At 39.3% G+C, this 27,458-nt stretch overlaps 1 long non-coding RNA gene across 1 annotated transcript in view; it reads left to right on the forward strand.

The window, feature by feature from the left end:
• Window positions 1–27,458, forward strand: part of LOC123613592 (uncharacterized) — a 430,490-nt gene that overhangs the window by 14,891 nt on the left and 388,141 nt on the right. Inside the window, exons 2-3 of the long non-coding RNA XR_012506248.1 lie at window positions 10,649–11,390; window positions 12,863–13,058. This is a non-coding gene — a long non-coding RNA (uncharacterized LOC123613592). The remainder of the gene's footprint in view (window positions 1–10,648; window positions 11,391–12,862; window positions 13,059–27,458) is intronic.

The raw sequence follows: 27,458 nt of genomic DNA on the forward strand, positions 1-27,458 counted from the left end.
TCTTTTTCCTCTATCTTTTATATGCATTACTAACTGCCATCATTATTAGTTGTGATATGAGAATGTCATAAATAAATTATTTGGAGATAAATTTTAAAACATATTTTATAGTATCTTATATAATCAGTATTTGTAGATGATACAAAATGTTTCCAAAAAGAGGAATATTGTCTGCAAGATAAACAATTTGATATCACTCCATTATTTAAACATCCTGATATTCTATGTATTTTACCTGTATGACTTACTGTGATTTTAACATGATAAAATTCTGCTGTATTCCTGTTTTTTCCCCTTTGCTTTAAGTTTCAAGGGACTTTATCAACATAAAACAGATTTTTCCAGGTTTAAGCTTTTTTATTGTAATTCTACTTTGATAAGAATATATCCATGCTTGCTTGACCTTATCTATTCTTCTGTTAGTGCAAGCCTTTTTGTGTCATTATGTTCTGAGGGTCCCTCTGTTTCAAATTATTGGATGCCGTTTTAAGCCTGTCTGATCTAGCCAGTCTTATTTTTGTCACCCTATGTTGTAATTTATTTTATTGTTGTCATGTAAATTTACTTAATACGTATCTTGCTAGAAAATGCTTTATCTGCTTTTATTTTTCTCAGTGGTTTGGAAGATAAATATTTGTTCTAATTTTATTATTGAAGTGAAAATATAGTCTCTTTTTCTTTATTATAAATGAATGATTTCAGGATGTATTCGTAATCCTCAAAATGTAAATTTTCATTAGATTGTGTGTTGGAATTAATCTCTGGTTATTTTTCTTAAATATTGTGAGCCCTCTCAATTTCCAATTTGAGGTCTCGTTCTCAAATTGGGAGTTTTCCTTATTAGATTTTCATTATTTCTTCCTTTCTGGGGCACGTACCTGCTACTTGTAGACTGGCTGTCATCTTTATCAGTCTGTACTAATAGCATCGCCCTTCTCTGTGTTCTCTTTCATCTTATCCTCTTCAGTCTCCATTTGAAGTTTCACAGTCTCAGGTTATTTACTGTTTTCAACACTGATTTTAGTTCTGTTAACTGTAATTTTGTTTAATTGTTTTTGGATTGCTTTGTTTTTCTCTTATTTATTACAATAGCTGTTTTTAGTCTTATTTGTATCTAAAGTGGATATTTTCCTGCCTTTTCTAAAAGTTAGCATGTTTGGGTGGAAAGGGTTTCATCTCAGCACTTGGCTCCATTTCTCCTGCATTGCTACATTTTTTTAACGCCCTTGTGGGTTTTTGAATGCAAAATATTCTATTCCAATTGTTTGAGCAAGACAGTTTTTGAGGATTTACATCAAACTTCCTTGTAATTGCCCTGACTGCTGTCTCCTAGACCTGGAGCTGGGTTGTCATGTGACAAGCTTAACAGAGATCCTGCATAACAAGTTTTTAGCAGATTTTGGGACTTGCTTCTAGGTATGTCCTTGAATAGGTTCTCCAGACCATACAGGAGTCCAGTGACTCATTTCAGTGGTTACTGCATCTGAGGCTTTCAACACTGAAAAACAAGGCTACCTAGGGGAGAATTTTTCTTTGTCGTTTGGGCCGTAAAATGTGAATTGGGCCCAACACAGTCCACAGAACTAAAATTCCAAATCCAATGCTTAGGCAGGGTCTAAATGCCTCCAAAGAGATGGCCAAATGAAAATGATGGAGAAGGCCTCAGAAAAGAATGATTCATAAACCTTATCCATAATGTGTAGCATCATATCTATTCCTATCAAAATTTGGCATTTTACTATTTTTTTTTCTCCCTGCTATTTCTTAGCAAATTGGTTTGATGACTTTAAAAGTTTACGAGGGTTTCTTGATGCTTCTCTTGCCACTGTCTTCCAGAAGTCCCAGAATCATATATTTTTCCATTTATAGAAATGGTATATTCTTCAAAAAGTTGTTTGCCTTGGGTAAATTCATCCTTTTTCACTTAATACAGAGGAAAGGGAGGATCATCTGGCCAAAATGTGTCCTTTCATGAAGCTGCACAGTGATAACAATAATCAGCCCAAGTTTATGCATAACTCTGTCAGCAGTTTATACACACGTGCACACGTACACTGTGTAAGCCCTGTTAGTTTTCTAAAGATCCCAAATTTCCTGTTTTCTTAGATGTCTTGGTGGTTCTTTATTTCCTCACGTTTGTGTTGTTAAAATCCCATCCATTGAAAAGTTTAAATGCCGTATTTGTCTTGTGGTCGTTTTATGGAGTCTGTTTTCCTCATCATGGAAAGGGGTTGTTGGTCTTTGTAAAATGAAGTGAAAGTGACTGTTTGTGAGTTCTGGGGGTAGAGGGAAAAAAAACAGATAATATAATGTCTGCCTGGTTCTCAGCCTCTTGAGACTTTTGCTCCTGGGATCCAGCCTCCACGCTGTGAAGCCCAGACCAGGTGGAGGGCCATGTGGAGGTGCTGAGGTGTATGCGCCAGCTGAAGGCACAGCAGCAGCCAGCCTCAGTCCCCAGACAGGGGAGCGAGAGAAGCCATTTAGATGGATTCGGCCTCACCGCTATATGACAGCACCTACGTGATGGGAAGCTGCTTTGCTGAGTCCACTTTCATATCTGTGGAAGAGAATACTAATAAATGACTGTCGTCGTTCTACGCCATTAACTTTTGGGTTGGTTTGCTATGCAGCTGGACATAACTGAAACAGTAGGATATTTGACTTTGTATTAAACTCAGTCAGCAGGTATCTGATTCTACTTAGCATGTACTCAGAATCTCACTGTGCTAATTTTCTCTTCCATCCTTTCTGAAGATTGGGAGAGTAGATCTATTTAATTTATGTAATGAAAGCAAAGCCAAATATGGTTGAAAATAGGAAAGGTCTAAAGAGACAGAGACTAACTCACATGCACCCAAATGCATCTGACCCTTGTCTCAGGCACATCCCAACCTTGGAAAGGTCTAAATGAAGGCCCTGGGAAGAGAGAAGGGGATCGCCAGAAGTTCCGTCAAGGTATTCCCCGTCTCCGTGGTAATTTCCATGTATTGCCACACACTGTAGACATTTAGGTATATAATTTAATCTTCTATCCAGCCGAAACAGCTAAGTGTCAGGAAAGGGTAATTTTTCAAGTCTACACCAAATCCTACCAAACGTGAAATGGAGACTCAAATTTAATAAATCAGCTTCACATTTTTGTAGTACATGGAAAGCTGAGGCACTGAAAGCTTAAATAACTTCTCTGAGGCCGCTCAGATGAAAGATGGCAGAGCGAGGATTCAAAACCAGGCTGTCTGGCTGTAGAGGCTGTTTTCTTAGCCCTGGGTCCCCCAGGTCATATGCTGTACTACTTTTCAAGGAAGAGTTCCTTTTCTGGCTTTGGGTTATTGTGTTAATGTGGAGTGTTCCACCTTCTGTCTCTTCTGGGATGTCAGCCTTTTGCTTTAGACCCTTCTTTGTAACCCCAGGAGTTCCTTTTTTTTTTTTTCTCGACTGTGCGACTGCTCTAAGTACAGTCTTTATTTAAGAAGGCTTTATTTAAAGAGTGATGTCTCTTAGAGGATAGTCTTCTTTTCAGTACATTCTGCCGAATAGTGATTACCTGCTAAATTTGTTAGTAGTAATGTCTGGGGGGTGGGGGTGGGGGCTGCAGCTCTCTGGCCTCCCAACCTTATTAGAGAGCTGTGTGTGTTTCCTCTTTCGGATGAAGACGAGTTCCCAAAAGGGTTCGCTGTTCTCTGAATCCTCTGGTGAATGGGGGGGGGGGGGGTGCTTATTTGGGTGGGAAGAGCAAATCCCCACTGGGAACTTGAGTTACAAATAACACTCAGCCATTATACAGGATCAGAGTTCTTGCCTATGAGAAATCAGTGTAACACAAAGGTTTGTTCTATAGCGGGCCTTCCCGAAAATGAACGCAGGACCACCGCGGAGGAGGCCACAAATATGTGCGCACAGATGATTCTGTTAGCTGCAGGCATGTACTCGTGTCCTTCCTCTTCTTTCCCTTTTTCTCCAGTTTCCATTAGTCCCTGTCCTTTACCTGTAAAGTTACCTAGAAAAGCCTCGTCAGTTATGACAGTGCCAGGGTTCAGGTCACAGTGCTGTTTCTCCACATTCCCAAACTTCCTCTCTCCACGATGCCCACGGGGTTCCTGCTTCCCTTCAGAGGTACAAGAGAGGCCCTTCTTCCCTCTCTGTGCCAGTCATCTCCTCATCTGCTCCCTTTTTATGCCTAGGGAATCCACATTTTTTATTGAAGTGTTTCAAAAACGTATGCATTTCAGCACTTAATACTTGTCAAGCTCTGACCAGACTGAAGAGGGAACAGGTAACGGAGCCTTCTGTGCATTCTTCCTTTTCTTTTTTTCTGGGCCTTTCCTTTTGGGTTTTTTTTTTTTTTTTTTTTCCATTTCTCAGTTACAAAAGAAAAAGTTTCCAGGGCCCATGAAGGGAGGTGGGATTGCTGAAAGAGGAGGTGTGATCTAATACTGCCAGCATTTAGCTAGAAATGTCTGGTTACAGCCCTCATCCCTCAGTTTCCTCAGTAACAGTAGCTGGAAATAGAGTTTTTAACCACTTCACTTCAGGCCCAGTCTCACGTGGACTGTGTCATGAGATAACAGAGGACCCCAGGAGAAGAAAGAAAGAGGGAAAGGCAGGAAGAAGAGGGCTTTTACTAATGGTGTTTTGTATTAAATGGTGTTGGTGATGATTTTTGAAAAATGGCTGAAATTTAGGTAGATATAGAACTGATAAATGAAAGCATGGAAATATGCTTTTCCTTTTTTCCTTTTTTTTCTTATTCCTCTTTCTTCCCATCCTTTATTTATTTTTTACTACTAAAGTAAAAGCTTAATACTCCTGCTATAAATAACAATATAAAGTAAGACTACCCCAAGGCATAGGGGAATTTAGCCCATTTGCACAGAAACCCAACACTGTTGCACCTTCATCAAATTTCCAAGTATTATTGATAATTTATACAAAATTAGTAGAAACCAAATCAAATTAATAGTTCATAAAATAACCTTATTGTGGTGGTGTTCCTATTTTCTTTTTACCATACTCTTTATGTTGAAAGATTTCAAGCCAACAGAAAAGTTGAAAGAGTAGTACCAAAAACACCCATAAATCATCCTTCACCTGGACTCCTTTGCTGCCTTTTTGCCACATTTGCTTTCCCTCTCTCTCTCTCTCCCTGTGCACACACACGCATGCGCGTGCACGCACACAGCACACACACTTACATCTGTCTGTATATCTGGATATACTTGTATAATTTTCACTGTAATGAACCATTGTAAGTAATTTGCAGATATCGTGAAGCTTCACTTCTATATACTTCATCATCTAGCTTTTAAGGGCCTTCTGCTACTTTTCATTGTCACTCTCAAGCAAATTTACATCACTGCAATGTCAAATGTGAAGTCCCTATTCAAATGTCTCCCAGTTGTTCCAACAGTGTTTTCTTCCTACCTAATTCAGGGCCCAGACATGCATTGCATTTAAGTTGCCATATTTCTTTTCCTTTATTAATCCAAAACATTCACCTCCTCTTGGAATCTTTAATGACACTGACAGTTTTGATGCATCCAGGCCAGCTGTTTTGAAAACTTATGATTATGAGTCACAGTTAGGAAAGAACAGTGCATAAGATGCGGTGCTTTATGGTGGTTTTCATTTTAAGTTGAGAATTTTGATTTAGTTTTTACGTCTCTGATCTTGAAATGAGTGATGTAATCAAAAACACTAAATTATTCCTTAAAGGTTATTTCTCAAAGGATAAGCAGGAAAGAATCTGAGATATGCCCTTTCTACTAACTTACAATTTAAGCCAAGCAAGTAACTAAACCCTCAAGATCAGAGAGGGCCCGGGAGAATGAAATTAGCACAGATTGAGAAGAGGTGTCTTGAGCGAGGTATAGATTCTTCTGCCACTTAGTCATTATTTCATCTTGGATAACTTGGTGTGGGTTCACTTTCTCTGTCTGTATCTGCTGGAATTATCCCTAGTCTTCCTGTCCCATGGGGTTATCATAATGGCCAAAGGAGATAAATATATGGAAGTGCCTCATGGGCTGTAAAGCACCATGCATGTAAGCGTGGCTCTGCCTTTATGCCCATGTGATGAAAAACATCTCCAGAAAGGACCTTGATTTCCTGGTAGTTGACCAGGAATACACTCAGTGCTTCAGAAGATCATGCAAATATTTCTTCCTATTCATTTCTGGCTGCCTTGCAATCAAAGGCTTGCCTGTGTCCTTGACTGACTGCCCACCCCACTCCCCTTCTGATAGTCTTCCATTTTTTGAAGTTATGTGTGCAAGTTCTCTTTCCTTGGCACATTGTAGCTTCAGAATGAAATACTCTAAGACAAATTACAGTCCTGCTCATAAACCAATACAGACAGCTTCGCATAGTATAACTTTGAGGTCAGTGATGTTAACAAATCGTAAATCTGGGGAGGAACAAACCTAAGAACCTTGTTCTGACATGTACGGTATTATTATTAATAAATGTAAAGCAAGCAGGTCATTTGTCAAGAAATTCCAACTAGGGTCATGCTTTGGTTCTAGTTATGAGAAAGAGCCTGAGAAAGTAAACTTGCTGGCATTGTTACTTTTTTTGCTCAGAATGTTGAAATACCCCATTTCTTACCATTCAGAAAGCAGTTTTTAGAGATTGCTGATTATCACAGCATTTCGAAGTAAAGCAGAGATGGAGTTATAGGAAGTTATGTCAGCACATCCTGGACTAAAAGCAGAATCAGGAGACGGAAAAATTCAATAAGTGCTCTGTAAGATTACACTGCGTAGCTACCAAATGTCTTTAGAGGCTGGTCTTCCAAGGGAACAGGCAAAAGTCATATTAATTTAAATAAAGTTTAGCTAAATAGAAATGAGGAGTTACATAATTATGAGATCAACTGTTTCAGCATCCTGCCGATGGAAACATTTTCTGCCTGGAGTGAATTCCCTAATGTTCATTCTAACTTCAATGGCTCAAGTAATGGTTTTTCTACTTCTCAGATAATTGAGGAACAATATGAAAATCATCACATCTTATTGCTTATTCCAAACTGTCAAATATATTGTTCCTAGAAGGCTATTTCTATGCAAATCCCTTTCTTACAAGGCAGCCAGACGCTCAGCTCTTTTTTTGCTGCTATTAAAGAAGCGTGCAATATACATAACGTACAGGGGAAGAGGAAATAGAGAAAGTAAAAGTATTGGAAACATCTTTAAAATATATAAAGATGTGTTATCAACTGAAATTGAGCCATCATTAGACTAAATTTGAAAATACCAGAAAAATGTTTTATGTCATCTTTAACTCAAAAACATTTCCTATTGACAGCTAAATAGAGCCCAAACTCCTTCCTCTGATAACCATAGCCCTTCACACGTTGGTCCAATTGCCTTATTTCTAACTTATACACACTAAACTTCTGGTATATTTCACATATACCCTTTAATTGTTTGTTTTTTTTTTGAGGTATAGTCAGTTTACAATGTTGTGTCAGTTTCTGGTGTACAGCATAATGCTTCAGTCGTATGTGAATATACATATATTCATTTTCATATTCTTTTTCACTGTAAGCTACTACAAGATATTGAATAGTTTCCTGTGCTATAGAGTATAAATTTGTTTATCTATTTTATATATATTAGTCAGTATATACAAATCTTGAACTCCCAGTTTATCCCTTCCCACCCTCTTCCCCCTGGTAACCATAGTTTGTTTTCTGTGTCTCTGAGTCTGTTTCTGTTTTGTAAATAAGTTCGTTTGTCTTTTTTTTACATTCCACATATGAGTGATATCATATGGTATTTGTTTTTCTCTTTCTGGCTTACTTCATTTAGAATGACGATCTCCAGGGCCATCCTAAACATCCAGAGAAGTTTTCAGTCATCATTTCTTCAAATACCTTTTCAATCCCCTTTTCTCTTTCTTCTCCTTCTGGGACTCCTATTATGCACAGGTTGGCACACTTTATATTATCCCATAGGTCGCTTGTGTTGTTTTCATTGTTTCTTGTTTGTTTTCCTCTCAGCTGTTCTGATAGGATGATTTCTGTTGTACTGTCTTCTAAGTCACTTATTTGTTCCTCCCATTATGTAGTCTGCTTTTACAGCCTTTAGCTCAGCTCTCATCTCAGCAAATGAGTTTTACAATTTTAATTGGCTCCTCTTAATAGTTTCAGTTTCCTTTTTTACGTGTTCTCTGTCTATTCACAATCTCTTTTAGTTCCTTCAGTACTTTGATCACTCCTTTTTTGAAATCATGATCTAGTAAATTATCAAGGTCTATTTCATTGATCACACTTTCAGAGGATTTCTCTTGTTCTTTTAATTGGGAGTGGTTCCTCTGCTTCTTCATTTTGCTTATATCTCTCTGGTACTGTGGATTATGGAGGATCAGTTATCTACTGTGGTCCTGAAGGGGTTGGTTTGTCTGTCTGTCTATCTATCTAAAGCAGATGCAGAATTAAAACTAAAAAAAGAAAAAAAGATTTGAAAACAGTATAATCAATATCAGAAGAACAAAACGAAGAGAAATAAAAAATCAAATTGAGACAAATTATAAAAAAATTAAAAAATATTTGAAAACAGTATAATCAGTAACAGAAGAGAAATAATCAAATTCAGACAAGTTTTTAAAAATTAATAAAAAATTGAAAGAAAAATTTTAAAGGGATTTAAAAATTTTTAAAAATAAATTTATAAAAAAAAGAAAAAGGTGGATGTGTTCCCATGGAGACACTGCATTCTTAATAATTTTTTTTGAGAGGTCCTTTTTAAGCATGGGTGGTTGCCAAGTCTTCCTTCTGTGCCTCTTGTCTGTTATCCCTTTGGTTGGGGGTGTGACTGGTGTTGTGGTGGCCAGAGCCTGCCCTCTCTGTTGAGTGGGGCCTCCTTTTTGTTCTGTGGTTATCGCTGCTCATGCCCTCATTCTGCTGCATGAACTCCACTGGATGGTTCCAGAGGCCCTCCAGTCGAGCCCCCAGTCTGTGCTGCTCCCAGCGCCCATAGGCGGGCGGGTCCCACCCCCTCCCAAAGCCGCCTCTCAGGCAGTGGTAGGCAGGCGGGTCACGCCCCCTGACGACGCAGCGTCTCGGCGCCGTCCTGCGTGGTAGGTGGGCGGGGCACTCCCCCGGTCAGTGCTACTCTCTCGCTGCATCAGGTCTGTGCTTCGTAGGCGGGCTCGCAGAGGGGGGCCGCATGTGCCTTTGCCCCTGCCGTGTTCCAGAACTCCGCTCCTTGTTCGTTTGTCTTAGCGGCATGGGTTCACAGAGGCACCCGGGCAGAACGGTCCCCTCTGCCTGGGGCTGTAAACAAATTTCAGTCCCACCTGTGAGGTTGCGGAGCCACTAGGTAAGGATTCAGGTTTCGACCCCACCTCCGCCTGGGAGCCGCGCACCAGAGAATGTGGCGGCTGTGGCTGCGCTCCACCTCTTTTCTCCCGAGAAGCGCCAGTAATGGCGCCGAGGGTCTGAGGAGACAAAGGCTACGGCGCCCCCCCCACCCCCCCAGGGCACACCATCAGTGTTGCTTTGCTTTTTTTGTTTTTTCTGTAATTTATGGGGGACAGAGGTTGTGCTGTTCCGTATCCCGTCCCAGCCACAGTGCGCAGCACCCTGCAGTCCCCCCGGGGCCGCCTCAGTGCAGCCGCCCCAGTCCTCTGCCCGGCTCCGGTGGCCTGTCCCGGCCCCCGGCTCCTGGCTCCCGTCTAGGGCTGGATGTTGCGGGGACCCTTTGTGCCCATTTAACTCAGTTCTGTCGGTCAAGGGATGCTCGTGGCAGATCTGAGCCTCAGAGGCTCCCCCTCCGTCCCATTGGCCCCTGCGTTGGAGGAGGGAGATCCAGCGAACAAGCGCTGTTCTCCTTTGCTGCTCCCTCCCTGAGGGACTGGTCCTGCACTATTTTCCTTTTTCTTCTTTCTTTTCCTTTTCTCCTACCAGATTTGTGGCAAATTTTGTCTTTTGAAGAAGGTGATGTTCTGTCAAAGTTCAGCAGGTGTTCTGAGTGGATGGGGGTGGTCCGTGGAGATCACTCTTGCTGTATTTGTGGAAGAGGGTGAGCTACGAGCTTCTTTCTACTCTGCCATCTTGGCCCTATGGCTTCAATTGCTTTTTAAATTCCAGTCTAAATGAACTATTCATTCTTACCAAAAAACTTTTCTATGTAGCTTTTCTACATCTATGCTACATTATCCTTTATTTACAAAGCTTCCTTATTCCCTTCTTAACTTCTATGATACTTAAATTGTGCCCATTACAGGGAGCTCAGCATAGTTTACCCAGATCTGTCTCCTCCCTCCTCCATCCTCCCTCCAAGGGGCTCTCATTCACTCACCTGCTTGCTGTATTGGCTAAAGACAGAACACAGGTGAGCGCCTTTTCAGAAATTCTCTCCTTAAGGAACCCCTAAGCCCATGGTTGCGCCCCTTGCAGAGACAGGTCAGCCCACAGCAATGACTCTTTGAAACAGGGGTGCAGACTGGGCTCTCTTGCCTCAGCTCAGAACAATTTAGAAACACCTATTCCAGCTCCAGAGCTTCCTGACGGGGTAGACACAGTCTCCGTTGCAATTGCCTTGCAGTTCAAACTTCCCTCTGCTGAGTCCTGCTTCTCTCATTCCCTTGCAGGTAGTGTTCCTGACAGAACTCCAAGAAACCACATGTATCCACTTCTCTGTTTCAGAGTCTGTTTCTGAGGGGACCTTGACACAAGACACTTGGCACCAGAGGTTGTCTGAAGAAGCACATTCTAAAAGCATACTGGGGCTGGATTGCCCACTGGTTGGCTGGAGGTCAGAATCACAGCCCCTGTGCTGCACCAGCTCTCCTCAGTGCCGCAGAGCGACGGGATACAAGTGTCAGTGAATGCACTGGCAGGTGGGACAGCTTACCTGTGATAGGTTTGGGGTCAGTGGTAGTTATAAGGACTGTGAAGGTGCACAGTTGTGGCTGAAGGCAATCAAGCACTGAAGGAAGCTAATGATGGCCTGAGGGTGATTAATCACCAGTCAGCAAAGGCTGTGCAAGCCAGAGGACCTCTTGGATTGCACAAAGAGTTTCTCATCTTCCGCAACCCAGAAGAAAACGCTAAATACCTGGCCCAGGACTTAAAAGAGAAGAGATTTGAGGAGATGTGAAGCATGAGGAGAATTCATGTCTGTTCTGTCATAGTCAGGACCTTTGTTGGGTATGAATGGCGCCCTGAGAGCTGGGATGGAGCTGTCTGGGTTGATGCGTTGAAAAGTTAAAGTCCCCATCTTCCCATGAATCCTCTGGGCCTACGAAAGTAGTCCATCCTTCCCAAATTAAACCTAATTCTCCTCCCTCACCTGAAGAGGATGCAGAGGCCTCTGCCTTGTGAGACAACATCTAACGCCTCAGGACCTCCTCTCCGCCCTGCTCCTGCCACCACACCAGTAACTGAGGTAAAGTCACAAAAATTACTTGGCCAAGGACGCGATGGGGACGCTAAGGGGTGGAAAGGGCTCTTCTGCTGAAGGAGATTGAGACCTAACATGAAGCCAGAGTGCAGAATGTGTATGAGTCTGAATTTTAAGAATGCTGGATCAAGGAAAACAAAATTAAATTAGAGAGAGTTTATCATTGTGGAGACACTTTACTGTGATATGGGACTTAATGTCCTGACCAGAACTCTGAAGAATACAGCTGACATGCTGTTAGGATGAACTGGGAAGACTCCGAGTTCTTGGATGCTTGGAACAAGTAAAGGCCTACACTAGCCCTAGTAGAAAAGCCCGAACAGTGGCAAATAGAGAAGGAAGGGATTGAGCGTCTTAGAGAATTTAACATGTTAGAGGGGAGATACCACACCAAGATGAGAAAAGCCACCAGCCAGTTATGTTGTGCAGAGGGTCTGGAGGAGACGCTATTCAGAACTAAGCTCCCTGATACTGTGGGGGATGGAAAGACCTGAGACAACAGAGTACAGGTGGAAAGCAAAACTTGTGCAGTTGACCTTATGGGTGGTGAAGGTCAGAGTTTCTACCGGGATCCCGACCTGCAGGGAGCTTAGAAATGGTTAAAAGAATAATGTCCTCAGGGGCAAGATAAATGCATGGCCAGCAAGCAGATTTCTTAATTTGTATGCCCAAAATAAATTAAGGACAGCTGAAACGCTGCCTGAGAAATGTTAGCATCCTCCCCTTCTGTTGGGTATGTCAGCTGAAATCTTAGTTCCTATAGAAGGGAGAGGAGCAGGGGAGAGGAAAGAAGATGGAACATGAGAAGGAGGGAGGAGGAAATAATAGTTTAAAATCTTTACTTTGAACGTACTTCTTCCCTCCAACCAGAGATATTAGTGGGAAGTCTCATTCAGGTTACTTTTTATTTGTTGTGTATTCACTGTCAAATGATTAAATCTCATACAGATATTTTAAACTGCAAAGTAAAAGAGGGGCATAGAGGATTGAATGGATTTGATGCTGTTTTTAGTCTGAGGATAAAGAGTAAACAGCTATGGTACTTTTTCCCCCCTTATCACTCAGTGCAAACAGAGGCAGAAACATGCTTAGACGTGTATTCAAAATGCCATTTTGGAGTCTATCTTCCCATAGAATGCATGTTATCACTTGATGGTATCATTCTAAAAGCAGACTTAATGATGCTGAAATATCATGCATTAATCTTAAGTAAAAAACAATATTGCTTCAATATTAACCATATGTGCTGGTCTTAAAATACATATACAAATTCTTTGATACTCCTCTTTTCAAAATGGGGAGCTTAATTCTTCTCCCTTTGCGTATAGAATGGTCTGACTGACCTGCTTCTCATGAACAGACTCTTATCAGAAGTGACTATACGCCATTTTCTAAAATAGGTCATTAAAGGTTTTGTGTTTCCTCTTTGTTCTCTCTCCTGCATCACTGACTCTCAGGAGTGTGGTAAGGATACTCAGACAGCCCCGTGAAGAGGTCCATGTGGCAAAGAACTGAGGCCTCTTGCCAAAAGCATGTGAGTGAATCATCTCTGTGGTGGACCTTCCAGCCTCAATCAGGCCTTCAGATACCTGCAGCCCAAGCCACTGTGCTGCCGGGCGGCCTCAGGAGAGATGCTGAGCCAGAACCACTCAGGTAGGCTGCTTCCAATTCTCCAGTGCACAGAAACTGCATGGTAAAAATGTTTGTTGTTTTGAGCTGTAAGTTTGGGGTAATTGTTTAGACCAATGGATATCTACTATACTACAATAATGGACTTAATTTTTTTACATTTTTGTCATCCAAGCTGGTCCTTAAGGAAGAGTGAATTTAATCAGAAATAATTGAAGAAGTAGAATATAGGTGGGACTTCTGGGCATCGTTAGGGTGTTTATAATTAGCTGGAACTTTTTTTTCCCTGGAAAATCTTTTTTTAATCATTTTGGGAAATTGTGTGTGATTATCCTTAATTGATTGACTGATATTCTTGTTATTAAGGAAATGAGGCAGATTTGGGGATACTGACTGCTGTTTTCCTAATAGCATCTTGTCCCCCTTTAGAACGGTGGTTGGTAGAGGAACAGCTGGGGCACAGGCAAGTCTATGGCTGTGCAGGGTTGTGCCAGCCCAGGGCTCTTTTCCTGGGGTGTTGGTCTGCCGTTAGACCTTGTCTTTTCCGAAGCACTTTGCAACAGGGACTATATTAGCATCACTTACGAATGGTAGTGGTCTTTTCATTGGGTAGGAGAATTGGATTTGGTGGTCTGAGGTGGTATTTTGCAGAGAATCTTCCAGCCTGGAGGAAGAGTACTTCCTTCCACTCTTCATATCAGAATTAATTCCTGTGGGTCCTTTCTGTTACACACCCTAGGAAATCAGGGCTTTCCCAGGTGCAGTGCAAGATTATAACTCCAGATACTTAACAAGCCAGGAGCTTGACACAAACTTGTTTTCCCTCTCTCCCTTCCTTTCAGAACATTTGAATGCCTATATATGTATCAGGTTCTATGCTTGATGATTTATTTGTATGTGAAGTTCAACATACAATTTCTGCTCATAAGAAACTTGCAGTTAAGAATGGAAATGGACAAGTAAACAGATGGTTATCAGTGTAAAAAATGCCAATAGGAGAGCCACTGTGTGCTATACCACCTAGCTCTGACTTAGGTCAAAAAAGGATTTTAGGAAGGAGTACTTGGGTTTTGAAGGATAAAAATGAATGAGGCAGAGAAGGTTGGGGAAGGTCAAGCTAAGAAGAGAGAAATTCATATGTAAAAGCCTAGAAGCAGGAAAACTTGGCCCATTCAGAGAAATACAAAGAGCCCAGGATAGCTGGATGGCTGAGACAAACAGCTTGAGTGCACTATGATGAGAGATGAGATGGGAGAGACAGGCTTCATGAAAGGCCCTTTATGTTACTCTAGGAAGAATGGACTAATTTATTCTGTAGGTTATAGGGAGCTATGTAAGAATATTCAGTTAATAAGAGGGTGGAGTTAACATCACCAGATTGGCTTTTATAATAAGCTTGCTGTGTTGTCAATCAAGAATGCATCGGAGGAAGCTATCTGGGGCAAAGTTGGGCATTGCCTTAGTAATAATAAGTCACATTTCAAAAAGACTTTGAGCCAGAGATGCACTAGTAGTGATTGCAAAGCTGTAGGCCTGAGCCACTGGGTGAGGGATGGTGCCATTTACAGAGAAGGGGTACACTGTAGAGGGACAGGGCCTTTGAATAAGACATGAGTAAATTATATATGCTGACATGCTTGTGCCTAGGTGCTTAAGTTCCAAAAAAATCTTTATATATCATATTGTTTACTTACGTGAAATAAATATTTTTTGCATGAAATTAATTTTGTACAAATTCAGGTAACTTCATGAGGCAGAGGAAAAGTTATAAGCCAAAAAGGAAATTGTGATTAGAAGAATCAAAAAATAACTCACTCCAATTAATTAGAAAAAAGAAGCTCTGAGAATAGGATCAGTACATTGTTCAAAATTTTTGATAAATGTAATAGTCTACCCTATGATGTTCCATGTTTTAAAATCCCATTTGATCATTTTTAGTTATTTAAAAAATGAGAAGGAAATCTCAATAGAAATACAAAGAAGTTCAAGTCTTATCACACTGGCATAGACGAAAAACAATTCATTCTTTGGCCAAAATTTGTGCTACAAATATTGTACAAAATTGACTCCAATTTAAAAAACTTATTCTTAGCCACCCCTTGCCATACTGAGCCAATTATACTTAAAAAGCAATAATACAATCAAGTAAATAGAAAAGGAGGATTAAAATTATAACTAGTCACCAAAGCTTTTCTGTATTATGAAATTCTGTGAAACAGGCCATTTATTGAAAATACTCTACCATGTACTGCCACTGCATGATAAAATAGCTGTTGTGAAAAGAGAAAAAATATAAAACTTTCAACATATGTGCCATTTAATCAGTGATGTCAAGAGCAAATAATTCCATGGTTAATATCTTTATTCCAGGATTGGCATTTAAAGTTGAAAGTAGGTAGGAGTAGGTAGAGATTCTGATACCTGTGTGTTTAATTGGTAGTGAACTTTGATCTGAACACTGACTTGAGCGACCAGTGAAAAGTGTGATAGTATTTGCCAGAGTTGATTCTGTTCATTGGTGGTTACTTAGAGAAACTGAAAAAACACTCAGAATACAGTATTGTGTACTACAGCAGCATATAGAGATGGCATCTTCTTGAGAACAAATAATTCATTAGTTTAAAGGAAAAGAAAGTAACTTTTAAAAAACTGACCAATTTAAGATGAATATTTTTAAAAACTGTATTTTCCTCTTATTAAGTATCAGTGAATAATCATTCTATTTTACTTTGACGTAAAAATCTCTGACAATATCTATACTACCGATTAAGATCCATGGGTCATTAATGCTGAGATTTTATAAAAATGAGTTGTTTAGAAAAACTCAGAACTTCTAACAATGCTGATTCATCAAACGTTAATTTATTGCCTTCATGTAATTAAGCTCAAACCTGCAGGAGATTGTGTGCAGGCAAGGATATAAACTGCAGTTTTCCTTTGAGGGGAATACTTATTTTGATTGATACTACAGTTTATCTAGAAGTTAACGTATGAAAATAGAAACAATCATTTGTTGAAATATCATCCGTTAACTTGGTATTAAAAGATGCCTGATTTCTAATAGTTACTTCTTTTATAATTAGTAAAGGCTATTAGGAGGTTGTTGATCTGTAACATATTTTGTGATCATGTTTATTTGGATCCAGAGAAAGTACGTAAAATGGCTTAAGAATTTGTTCTGAGTTAAAAGTTACTAAAGCTATGCTTGAATTATAACAGAGGCCACATGATTCAGGGCTAATTCAAGGGCTAATTGTAAAGAAAGGGGAAATTTCTTTGATGCTTTGCACAGGGGGAGTTCCACAAGTTTTGTTTTGATACCACTGGGCAAACATGGATGTGCATTCTAGTTTTGTTTTTTTTTTCACTTGCTCACCATTGCCACCACTCTACCATAGCCAGTTATTGGGCTTTTTGTGTCCCAAAGACTCAGATACTAATAGCTGTCTACCTAGAGGTTTCAAGCAAAATTGTGCTGTATAAAGGAATGAATGACTTAGTCACATACTCAAGTAATTTGCTCTTGGTTCTAACAGCTAATAAGGGCATTATCTGTCACTATAAATGGTTTTATGTCACAAGTGCAAGAAATTTAAAAAGTAGTGTTGTGTAAATTGATTTGCCACCCTATGACCATTTCATGGTCTTCACTGTAAAACCCCCATGCCCTTTAAGTGGAGTTGCTGCTGGCTTAGCTTCTGAGATGACGTTGGTTTGTTGATTCAATCAATGTAAAGCTATCTTCCTTGACACTGTGATTACTTTAGGGGTTACATTATTTAAGTGGTTCCAATCAGAGAGAAAGTCAGGAATGCTGCTTTTTCATACTGCTTGGGAATGAACTTGAAACAGCATGTGGCCTTGGTAACTGCTGGGAACCACTTTGCAGTCAGTAGGGAAACCAGGTAGAAGGTAAACCACAGTCCACAAAAGCAGACTGAAAAATGGCTGCAGGGAGCAGCAGCAGAAGCCCTGGTTAACACCTTGTTGGAAACGTGATATCCACCTCTGGATTTTAAAGTTAGGTGAACAGAAAAATTCCCTTCATTGTTTAAATCTGTTGGAGTTGCTTTTTTGTTACTTGCAACTGAAAATGTTTTAAATGATAAAATCAGCCTTTGAACTGGCCAGAAGCAAAATGAGGCAGCTGACCTGAATGTGAAGGGAGAAAATGCATGGTCCTTTATTAGGTTTGAAGAAAACTCAGCGCAAAAGAATAAGGAATATGTAATATCAACATTTTTTTAAACCTTTTTAATGCACAGTATGACTCAATACAGAAAAATGAACAAAAATTACCACTTTATGGATAATCACAGGGAGACCATGCAAGTCAAGGAGAAGAACATTCCCAGAAACCTTACTCCTTCTTCCTGTCACTGTCTATTCCAGTCTCTATTCTGAAGAATATTTTTAAAGTAGCAAAAGATTCCAAATGAAATTATATTATGTATACACGTATTTTTATAGTCCCTAATTCTATCAGAAACTCTGGGAGCATACAGTTACATGGAATTTTATGCACTACCACAAATAGAGAACAAAATTAGACAAAGGGTTATAGATGAAGTGAGACTAAAGGCAGAAGAATAAGTAGAAAGTTTTATATCCAATCACAAAATGTCAGAAAGGCAGTACATTTGGCTTTACTCTTCTTAGAAGTCAATAAAGAGAAAACAGAATCAATTACAAAATATGTTATTCTCCTAAGAATCATAGCTAGCAGGAAGTGCCTACTCTTATATTTTTGTAGATGCCTTTTGTGTTTAATATAATTTAACGTTTTCAATAATCCTATCAGGTAAGACCTACCTTTCCACTTGTTTGACAAAGGAGGCAAAAAAGACATCAGCATATCTGTATTGGCCACAAGATTTGGACCCAGGCTGTCAATTGCAAAGCATCTACCCTTGACCATTGGACTTCCTGCCTCTGAGTGATAACATTTGCTCCTTAGAAGAAACACAGATTTACTGATAGATGGGATACTGCTGCCTTCTGTCCTCATAAAAGATAGTAGAACAGTGTCCAACCTTCCATGTTATCTATAAAGCATGTTAAAAGGCAGTCTCTCCAATTTTCCTATTAAGTGAGGCCAATGATAAAGCATAGTTCACATAAAGGACATTTTAGAGTTCTGTTTCGCTTTCCCAAGGATAAAAATCAGTACTAGATAATTACATATTCTTTAGAAAATCTTCCAGGAATAACACATCTCGCTTTTAAGTGACTGATAATTCAAAGTTACTCATGTTGTCAAGAAACTGAAGAAATTCTGTAGAACCACCTAAGAGCAGATGGCTAAGGTTATAACTCATTCATGTGGTGGCAAGACTTAATGAAGTATCAGTATTTCTTAAAGTGCTTAATCAGGACCTGAACCAGAAGATTCAGTGTCCTCATGGTGGTAGACTGAAACAGGATTGAAGCCCTAGTATTTTTTGAGCAGTGACTTGTATTACACTCAAGGAGTACAAGTCACTTGTACAAGACGAAGAATTCCAAGATAAAAAGTAGTACATTGTTGCCTGTGCTCAGACGGATTGTCTAAGAAGTGGCAGCACAAATACTATAAATGGAGGGAAAGACTGCACTCAAAGAACACAGTCAATGCAGTTGGGATTGGAAGAAAAGTAAAACAGTCACAAATATTCTAGACCACTACACATTTTATGAGACAGGTGAATTTTTTAATTTACCTGCAGAAATACTTTAAACCCTGACTTAAATTTTGTAAAATACCCTGCTTTGTCCTAAAATCAAATAGCAAGCATATTAAAATGCAAGCGTACCAACATTTCTAAGGGGAAGACTGCTGAAATCTGTTCCTCGCTATTGCAACATTAAAAAAAAAAAAAAGGCCATACAAGTATTCGAATGTTGTCGAATGTTTTCAAGTTCAGGACAGTATACTGGGACATTGCTTGGGATGCAAAATCTAGTACTGAATGCCCTATGACAAAATAATTCAACAAATTAATAATAATAGAATGGATTACATGGCCAGGCTTTATGTATAAGTTCCTTTAGAAGTTGATTTTGAGAAATGTTTAATATTTTTGTTGCTGAAATGGGGCAAGGGAGGGCTACTTGGAAGAGAGAAGAAATGTATCACATTATGTTGCAACTTGCTGCTTCTTTGTTTGAAATTTCCACTAAAATATTAGAGTAAAATTTTTGAATTCCTGATGCTGAAACACAGCCTCTACCCGGCTTACTGAATTGAGACTCGAGGACAGAGTTTTGGATGAAGTAGAAAAGGCAGCTTTATTTCTTTGCCAAACAAAGGAGGGAGGTCACAGTGGACTAATGCCTCCAGAATTGTGATCCTGCCGGGGAGAGAAGGCAGGGGGTTTTATAGTAAAAGTTCAAGAGTTCAAGGAGCTAGTTCCATAGAGATCATATACAGGCTAGCAAATTGTTTTTCAGGTGCAATGGTCCCTTTCCTTCTGCTGAGTATGAAGTTCACCTCTGGCTTTGGGACTCTCTTAATATTCTTGTTCCTAGAGCAAAGGGTGCATAGGAAGGGGGCCTGTGAAAAAGAGCTCTACAGAAAGACTTGTGCAGTTTAAAGTCAGATTGATAAATGCTTTTAGCCTTTAAAGCAGGCTGAGGTCTGGCACCTCCTGCTGCAGGCTGAGGCCTGCAGCTCAGAACACAAGGAAACCACAAGGGGCCAAAAACAACTACAGACATGTGCAGCTGGGGCAAGTTATGAACAACAAGATGCGCAGAACACCCAACTGCCTTTTCTAAGGTGTTGGGGTCAAGAGGAGGTCACTGGGATCAAAGGAAGGACACTGAGCATGATCCCCTCACACAGCACCAGAAGGGGATTCGGGGGACCACTCGAGCCTCCCTCCTCTCCAGCCTAACCCTGGTCAGCAGGAGCATGAGAAAAACCCTTTAAACCATTATACAGTTAGGCAGTTAGAAACACCATTGCAGACATCAGGTGGTCACCGAGGACAATAGGGTCCTACTCGGTTACATTCCTTGCTCCTTACTGCTGCTCCAGCAATGAACACAATACTTGGTACTTAAAAAAATGAATAACGACTGAATGAACAAAGGTCCATGTAAGGAGGAAATCATGAAGCAAGATCAGAGAATGAGTTAGCCAGTTACATGGAGGGAAATGTACACACAACAGGAGAAATGAAAGCTCAGGCTTGAACATGAGGTGAGCTGGACTTTACGGCCTTAAATGCTAGCCAGAGTTGTTAATAATAGGTTCATTATGGGTAGAGCCACTGCTAGATGGATTACATGTGACCAGGGGTAGACACTGACGGAGCAGCTTCAGTTTGATAGTTTAAACAAGTGGTATAAGACGTCAGATTGGTAGAACTGTTGAATTTATCTTTTCTTTTTCAACCATCCGCTGTAACTGTAAATCTAAAGTTGGTAATAACTTTAAAACACCTGGGCAATCAATAATCATGCCAAGAAAAGAGAAAATAGAACATCAAAGTTAGACAATGTGAAGAGACTGCTGTAATTCTGTCAACTTAGAACCGCTAGGAAATTAGTGACCTAGGCTTATTTATAAGCGTAGTTGAAGTGCTCGTAAATCTCATTCAACCTTGAGTTTACAGCCTCATTTTTGGGTTGAGCATGAGACTCAGATGAATTACTGTGAGGATTCCTCTGGGAAATTAGAGTTTAGGTGATGTTTTCTTGGGGAAAAATAACTCATATTTTTGGTCTGTTATGACCTAGGGTTAGAGCCAAGGCTTATTAGCATTAATCACATAAGCTCTTTATGTGGAAGAGGGAAAACAAGACAGCTAGACGATTTCATTCTTTTATAGTTCAATATTGCATAGCCTATTCTGTGACAATAAAATGAACTCAGGATTGTTTTTCTCTTATTGGTCAGTTCTGGAACTCAAATGCCCTAGAAAAGTCAGACAGAAAAACAGATGTACTGTGACAGCTTGTTGTATTTAATAGCATAACCATATTCAGTTTGACAAGCAGTAATTTATTCTGGCACTCAGTATTTTACAGGAATCTTAGGAAGAGAATTAGCACTATTTCTCAGACAAATCTTGTCTCAAAAGATTATAGGTTATTTACAGTTTATTATTATAATAGAACTATTCTGTTTCTGTGATAACCATGGCAGATCTCTGCCTTTGCTGTCATGACTAATGGAAGATAAATTCTCATTTTGATAGAATATCTAACTAGTACCGGTGTTTATCGTTCAAATCTAATTATTGTGGTATCACATACATATTTATTACTTTAATAATGTTACTATTTGTTTCAACTTGTCTATCCTTTTCTGTTATATTTGTACTTCATTAATTTCATGATATTAATCATTTTACTATCAATAAAGTTATTTTTATAAGTAAATAAGCTCTTACTAACAGTATTAGTCAAATATGTCAGATTTAATTTTATGATCAATTTCTGTCATGGGCACGTTATCATTGGTAACGTGATCCATTTAGTAGTCTTTTTAGAGATATTTAATACCAGAGGCCAAGATCCAAAAGAAATCATTATGAATCATTATCTCTCCCCTGGCTTTACTGGTGCCACATCCCATAGCTTCAGTGTTTATTGTTAAGATCTCCAATGACCACCTTGTCATTACCTTCATAACTTCACAGGGTGTTTTCCATTTACCGTCTCATTTTCCACTTGTCATTTCTATGCCAAAATAAATGACATGTAAGTCAAAAAGATTAATATTTAAAAGTCAGTCATGTTAAAATGAGAAGATAGATTTGAATATGAAGTCTCTGAAGGCATGGGTACCACTCAATAAACATAGAAGTAAGAGAAAGAAGATGGAAAGATGTAAAGCCATAAATGACATACTTTAATCAGTTAATGTTTGCTTTATCTTACTCTTAAGAATATATGAATTAATTGTTGAAGATACACTTAGAAATTTCTAAAAATATGTGGTCTCTAGTTACTGACTTGGAAAAATGGGCCTGGAAATATGTTTGAGTGAAAAATGTTCAGACTAATGAGTTTAGATAGTATAATCTAACTTCTGAGGGGGAAAAAACTAGAAAAAAATTCCTCTCTGTATGTTTTTAAGTAGGTGGAAAAAATACATACAAATTAAAAGGAGGATGGGGTATGTATTTAATGAAAGTTCAAGGTCAATTAAAAAATCTCTTAGTCCATTCAGGCAACTATAACAAAAATTACCATAAACTGAGTGGCTTATATCAAAAACGTTTCTTTGTCACAGTTGTAGAGGCTGCGAAGTCCAAGATCATGGTGCCGGTGGACACATGTGAGCGCCTTGCTTCCTCATTGACTGCTTCTCACTGTAACCTCGCAAGGTGGAAGGGCAGGGGAGTTTTCTTGGCCTCCTTTGTAAGGGCACTAATTCCATTCACAAGGATTCACCTCCTGAAGCCCCCACCTTCTAATACCATCACCTGGGGGGCTAGGAGTTCAATGTAGGAATTTTGGGGGGACACAAACATTCAGAACATAGCAGAGTCCCTTACACTTACCATTGAGTCTTGGTGGTGTAACTGCCTTCTGGGAGTCAGCCACAAATAGGGGTGTAGGTGCCTAGCATTCAGTGTCATAAGGAAAACCTGGACTGTTACCCAGTTTCTAGTTTTTGAGATTTAGAAGCATATTGAGGACTCAAGTGAAGTACACATGTTCCTCCCAAGACCAGAAAAGAATTTTCCCTGACGGCTTGCGCTAAGGAGGACACTCTGTAATGTCCTTGAACAGTGTCCTCAATAATTTCCTTTCAGCCAGCACAACGTGAGTCTCAGATCAGTTTTTCGCATGGCTGCTTAATGCAGGCCAATGGCATCCCAACGAGGCAAATTCCAAAAGAACGATTCCCTTTATCTCACGGAGAATTTTGAAGAGGCAGGGCCTAAATTAAATCTTTTCCTCCCAGTTAGTGTTTTCCTTAGAACCTCCTGTAATTAAAAGGGTATTTTTAAAATTTAAGCACATTGTGTGTAAATAAAGTCTAAGAGGCAACATGAAGATGAATTTTCAATAAGAACTGCATTGTAAATCAGTAGGTTAGGAAGATTCTAAAGTAGTACACCTACTGACATCTCAGGTTTAATGTAAAGTGATGTAAAAATCTATCTGTATCGCTGTCTTCTAAAATATTCCTGTTATTTTTCTCTTGCCACAACAAGTATATTTCAAGAGAAGGGGCAACTGATGATTTGTTATGTCCTGACTAGGTGGCTGGAAACTTGTAGATGCTAATTCTTTTTAATTACTCTAAGAACCCTATAATGTTCTTAAAAGATGCAACTATAAGCCCTAGTAGTTCATTTAAGTGATGTGAGTGGAAAGTGGCAAGCTCTGGTTCACCCCAAGGTGTAAGATTAGGAAATCTCTGCTCTTCCCAGTTCGCCAAGCAGCCCATGAGTGGTTTAACCAAAGTTGTTCTCGGGGCCCCCTGTTGTTTGCTAGTCATCAGCTTCCCATTTTTCACAATGTTTGACCTAAATTAATCCATGAGTGAACGTAAGTCCCTATGTTTGAGAAGTATAAGGCATTTCTTCACTTCACTGGTGCATTCATTTACTTATTTTAAAGGATGTATTAAGCACTGCTCTGTTCTAGAAGCTGTTCTTGTTTGTTCCAGAGCAAACCAAAAAAATCCCTCAGGGAGCTTATTGTCTAAGTAGGGATTATTACTCTTTTTTTTTTATTGAAGTGTAATTGGCATATGACGTTGTATTAGTTTGGAGTGTACACCGTAATGATTTGATATTTGTATATATTGCAAAATGATCACCACAAGTCTATTTAGTATCTGGCACCACAGTTCTAAATAGTGTATGTGTGTGTGTGTGTGTGTGTGTGTGTGTGTGTGATGAAAGCTTTTAAGATTTACATTTTTAGCAACTTTCGAATATAGTCACTGTGCTGTGTGGAATTGTTAATATTGATCGTGTTTTGACTGTTTATTGATCATTTACTACATGCAAATTCCCATGCTAAGCACTTTACCTACCTTATTGCTTTTAATCTTGAAGTCTGTAAATTGTGTATTACTATTATTATTTGCACTTGACAGAGAGGAAAATGGTGGTGTAGAGAGTTTTAGGATCTCTTCTAAGATTTACAGTTAGTAGGTATATTGGTGAGTTTTTAGCTGCAGCAAAACAAACAAACAAAAACCCTAGAAACCCTCACAAATTTATTGATAAACTTTGAGTGAGCTGCTTTGACTGGACTTGTCTGGGTTCAGCTGGGCTGGGCTCCAGACTGCTGGTTGGATTCAGGTCTTCTCTGAGTATCTTTTTGTACTAAAATGAAGATCCATTATCTGAGGCAAGCTCTTCTAAGGGAGAAAGAAAGCAGCTCAAGGGGAGAGAATTGCATAATGAGAACTGGAAAACTGTCACTTGAACTTACATTCCAGGGTCATAGCAAGTCACAGGTGAAGCCCAAGGTCCATTATCAGGGAAGTATTCTCTGCCCACACTAGGGCAGGGCAAGGATGGAGACAGAAGGAAGAATTGACCACAGTAGGCAACAGCACTGGAATTAATACCCAGGACTACCTGAGCTTGGACCCTGTTGTTTTAACTACTATCCTATTCCAAATAAACAGGAACCTACTTTATCTTCCTTTGGATTGATGGCGAGTATATATATATTTTTTAAGGTTAGTATTTTCTGAATGAAGTTTCTGGTCAGGAGTAAATTTGTTGACTTTTTTCTCAGTAATTGATAAAATTTCAGAAACCATGTGATTTCAGTTATTGATGTATGGAAAATGATCATCTGTAGCTATGGTAATAAAATTCTTGTTAATCATTTAGCAGATACCTAATGATTTCCTGTAGTGTATAAACTTTCTCTGTTTTCTGCAACTTTTCAGAAATCTGCAGTCATATTTTCAGAGATACACACTACTCAGTAATATATTCTGATGCTTTAAATCAATGTCATAGTTCTATGTTAAATCTAGGTGGTTATCACTTTAAAGCATTGGGTCACCATGGTGAGTAATGATACCAGAGAACATTCCCACTAGCTTTGCAGAATACCCTTGGAAATTTATAGCAGTGGAGCACTCTCACATACTTCTGGGGGTTATGCAAAGTGTTACAACTCCTGTATGTAGCAATTCAGCAATATCTGTGCAGGTTGCCTAACCCTTTAATCCAGTCATCCTGTTTCTATGAATTCATGTTTCATATGTATAACAGAACAAATGCAAAAGATGATTGTATATAATTTTTATTATATAGGACAATCTTTTATATTATTATTGTATATATAATAATATACAACTGTATATTAAATACAAAATAATATATGGAATATATTATACACATACTATATATAATAGCTATGCTATATATTGAGTATTTCTAATATTCTATGTATAGAATATAGATACAATATTGTATCTATAATATGTTGTCTATTATGTATATATAATATATATATTAACACTATTTGAAATGGCATAAGCTTAGAAATGACATGAACATACATCAAAAGGGTATACAGGTTAAATAATTATTACAAATAATGCAAAAATAGTAAGAAACTACTCTAAGTTCTAGTATGGAAAAAATCTCAAGATACAATTTTAAGTATAAAAAGCAAGGGACAGAACAATGTATCCAACTTATGTAAGAAGGGAGAGAAATCAGAAAATATGTTTGATTTGTTTGGGAAAGATACACAGGAAAATAATAAAAATATTTATAGAATAAATAGGGACAGGATTGAGAGGGAGCTTTCTTACTGTGTACCTTTTTGTGTTGTTTAGATTTTAGAACCATGTAAATAAAAGAAAGAACAACTTCCTTATCTGAATGATACCCAATATCAAAACAATATAATGTATTTATCATTGGCTTCATGGGGACTTTCTATATAATAAACTGAGTTGAAAAATGTATCCTAGCTCTATCATCATGAAGGAAAAACCTGTTCCATATACTTACCTATTTTTCTTTTTAGAAATTTCACTGCATATTCTTGTTTAGTTGTATGAAGCTTTCTAAACCACAACAACTTTTCACTTCCTTTGGTCTTTGTCTATTTTTGTAAAAACTGTGGAAGTGTTTCATCTTTCCTTGCATTTGGATTTATGTGTATTTTTCTAATCAGTCTGAATTCCAGATAAGTGAAGGAATTTGAGAATGAGTGGGGGGAGCAGGGCCCTTATCCCAGAAATCCGTGCACCAGCAGTTGCTCAGACCCAGCTTCAGCAACTTCAAGCCAGCACCAGACCTTATTTTTGAGGGTTAAGATTGTACTTTTAAGACCAAGCAGCCCATTCTACCCTAAGAGTGGAACTGATAAATAACAAAGGTCGTGGACAGAATTCACCCAAGGTGAAATACAGTTCTTAAATGAATACATTTGAAGTGGCAAAGTCAATACTAATCAAAAGAATATCCCTTTAAAGAGAATGTTTGAGGACTATTAATAAATCTGTGTAACTGAATCACTCCCAAACTCTAAGAAATTCATCCACTGCATGGATGAATAAAGTGATGTATCCAGTTGAAGGAGAAATAAGACAAACAAAGGCTGATTTCCCATTGTTGTTAGAAGACAACTTTCCATGTATCTCTTCTGTTTCTGCATCTCATGTACCAAGACCCTGACTACCTTTGTTCTGGACTATCTTTTCAAGGATATTTGAATGGTGAATAGCCTTGGATGGCAAAGACAATCTCCCTCTCCAGAGCAAAGGGGCGAGCAGAATTCCAGGTTTGCTCAAGAGGCAAGGTGCCCCCTAATTACAGGAATGTCCATTTAAAGCTCTGTTTGTGCCTGGAGTTCCTCCTTGAACTAACTTTTCTCCCATGCATGAAGTTGGTGTCTAATCCAGGTTTCTTTTCCATAGTAAGACCCTTGACTTCCATATACTCCTGTGGTTCAGCTCACCCTCTCTCCATCAAGACAGCTCTGCTTTCAGCTGGGCCTGCTTTGTGCAAAGAACCTTCCTGCTCTTTGACGTTATTCATCCAACAAAGTTACTGAAACGGGTGCCTCTTTCTTTTGAAATTACTTTTTGGAAGAGCTTGTGTTTCCCTGTCAAGTACTGGGACCCAGTTGTGCAGGAGGGGCTCCGCTGACCCTGGGCCCTGGGCAGGGTGGCTCTTCATTCTGGCGTGGGATGATCTCAAACCTGCGTCGGCTCCCTGAGGCTCTCCTGATTCGGGACTCCTGGGGCCTCTCTTCTGTCAGTTGGATCTCAGTTGTCCTGGCTCTTTCATGATGCCTGGAACGGAGGACTCCAGGGCCTCTGGTGTTGATCAGTGCTCCTTCCATCCTCCATGCAAGCATACGCCAATCTGGGAAACTGCCAAGTCCCCGTGGGCACAGTCAGGAGGGACACCGAGAGACTGGAAGCAGAGTTACCTAAAACAGGGGGATCTCTTCAAAGGTATGGATGGTGGGTGGCTGTCCAGATGGACC

The sequence above is a fragment of the Camelus bactrianus genome, chromosome 4, assembly GCF_048773025.1.
Source record: "Camelus bactrianus isolate YW-2024 breed Bactrian camel chromosome 4, ASM4877302v1, whole genome shotgun sequence".
Classification (NCBI taxonomy): Eukaryota; Metazoa; Chordata; class Mammalia; order Artiodactyla; family Camelidae; genus Camelus; species Camelus bactrianus.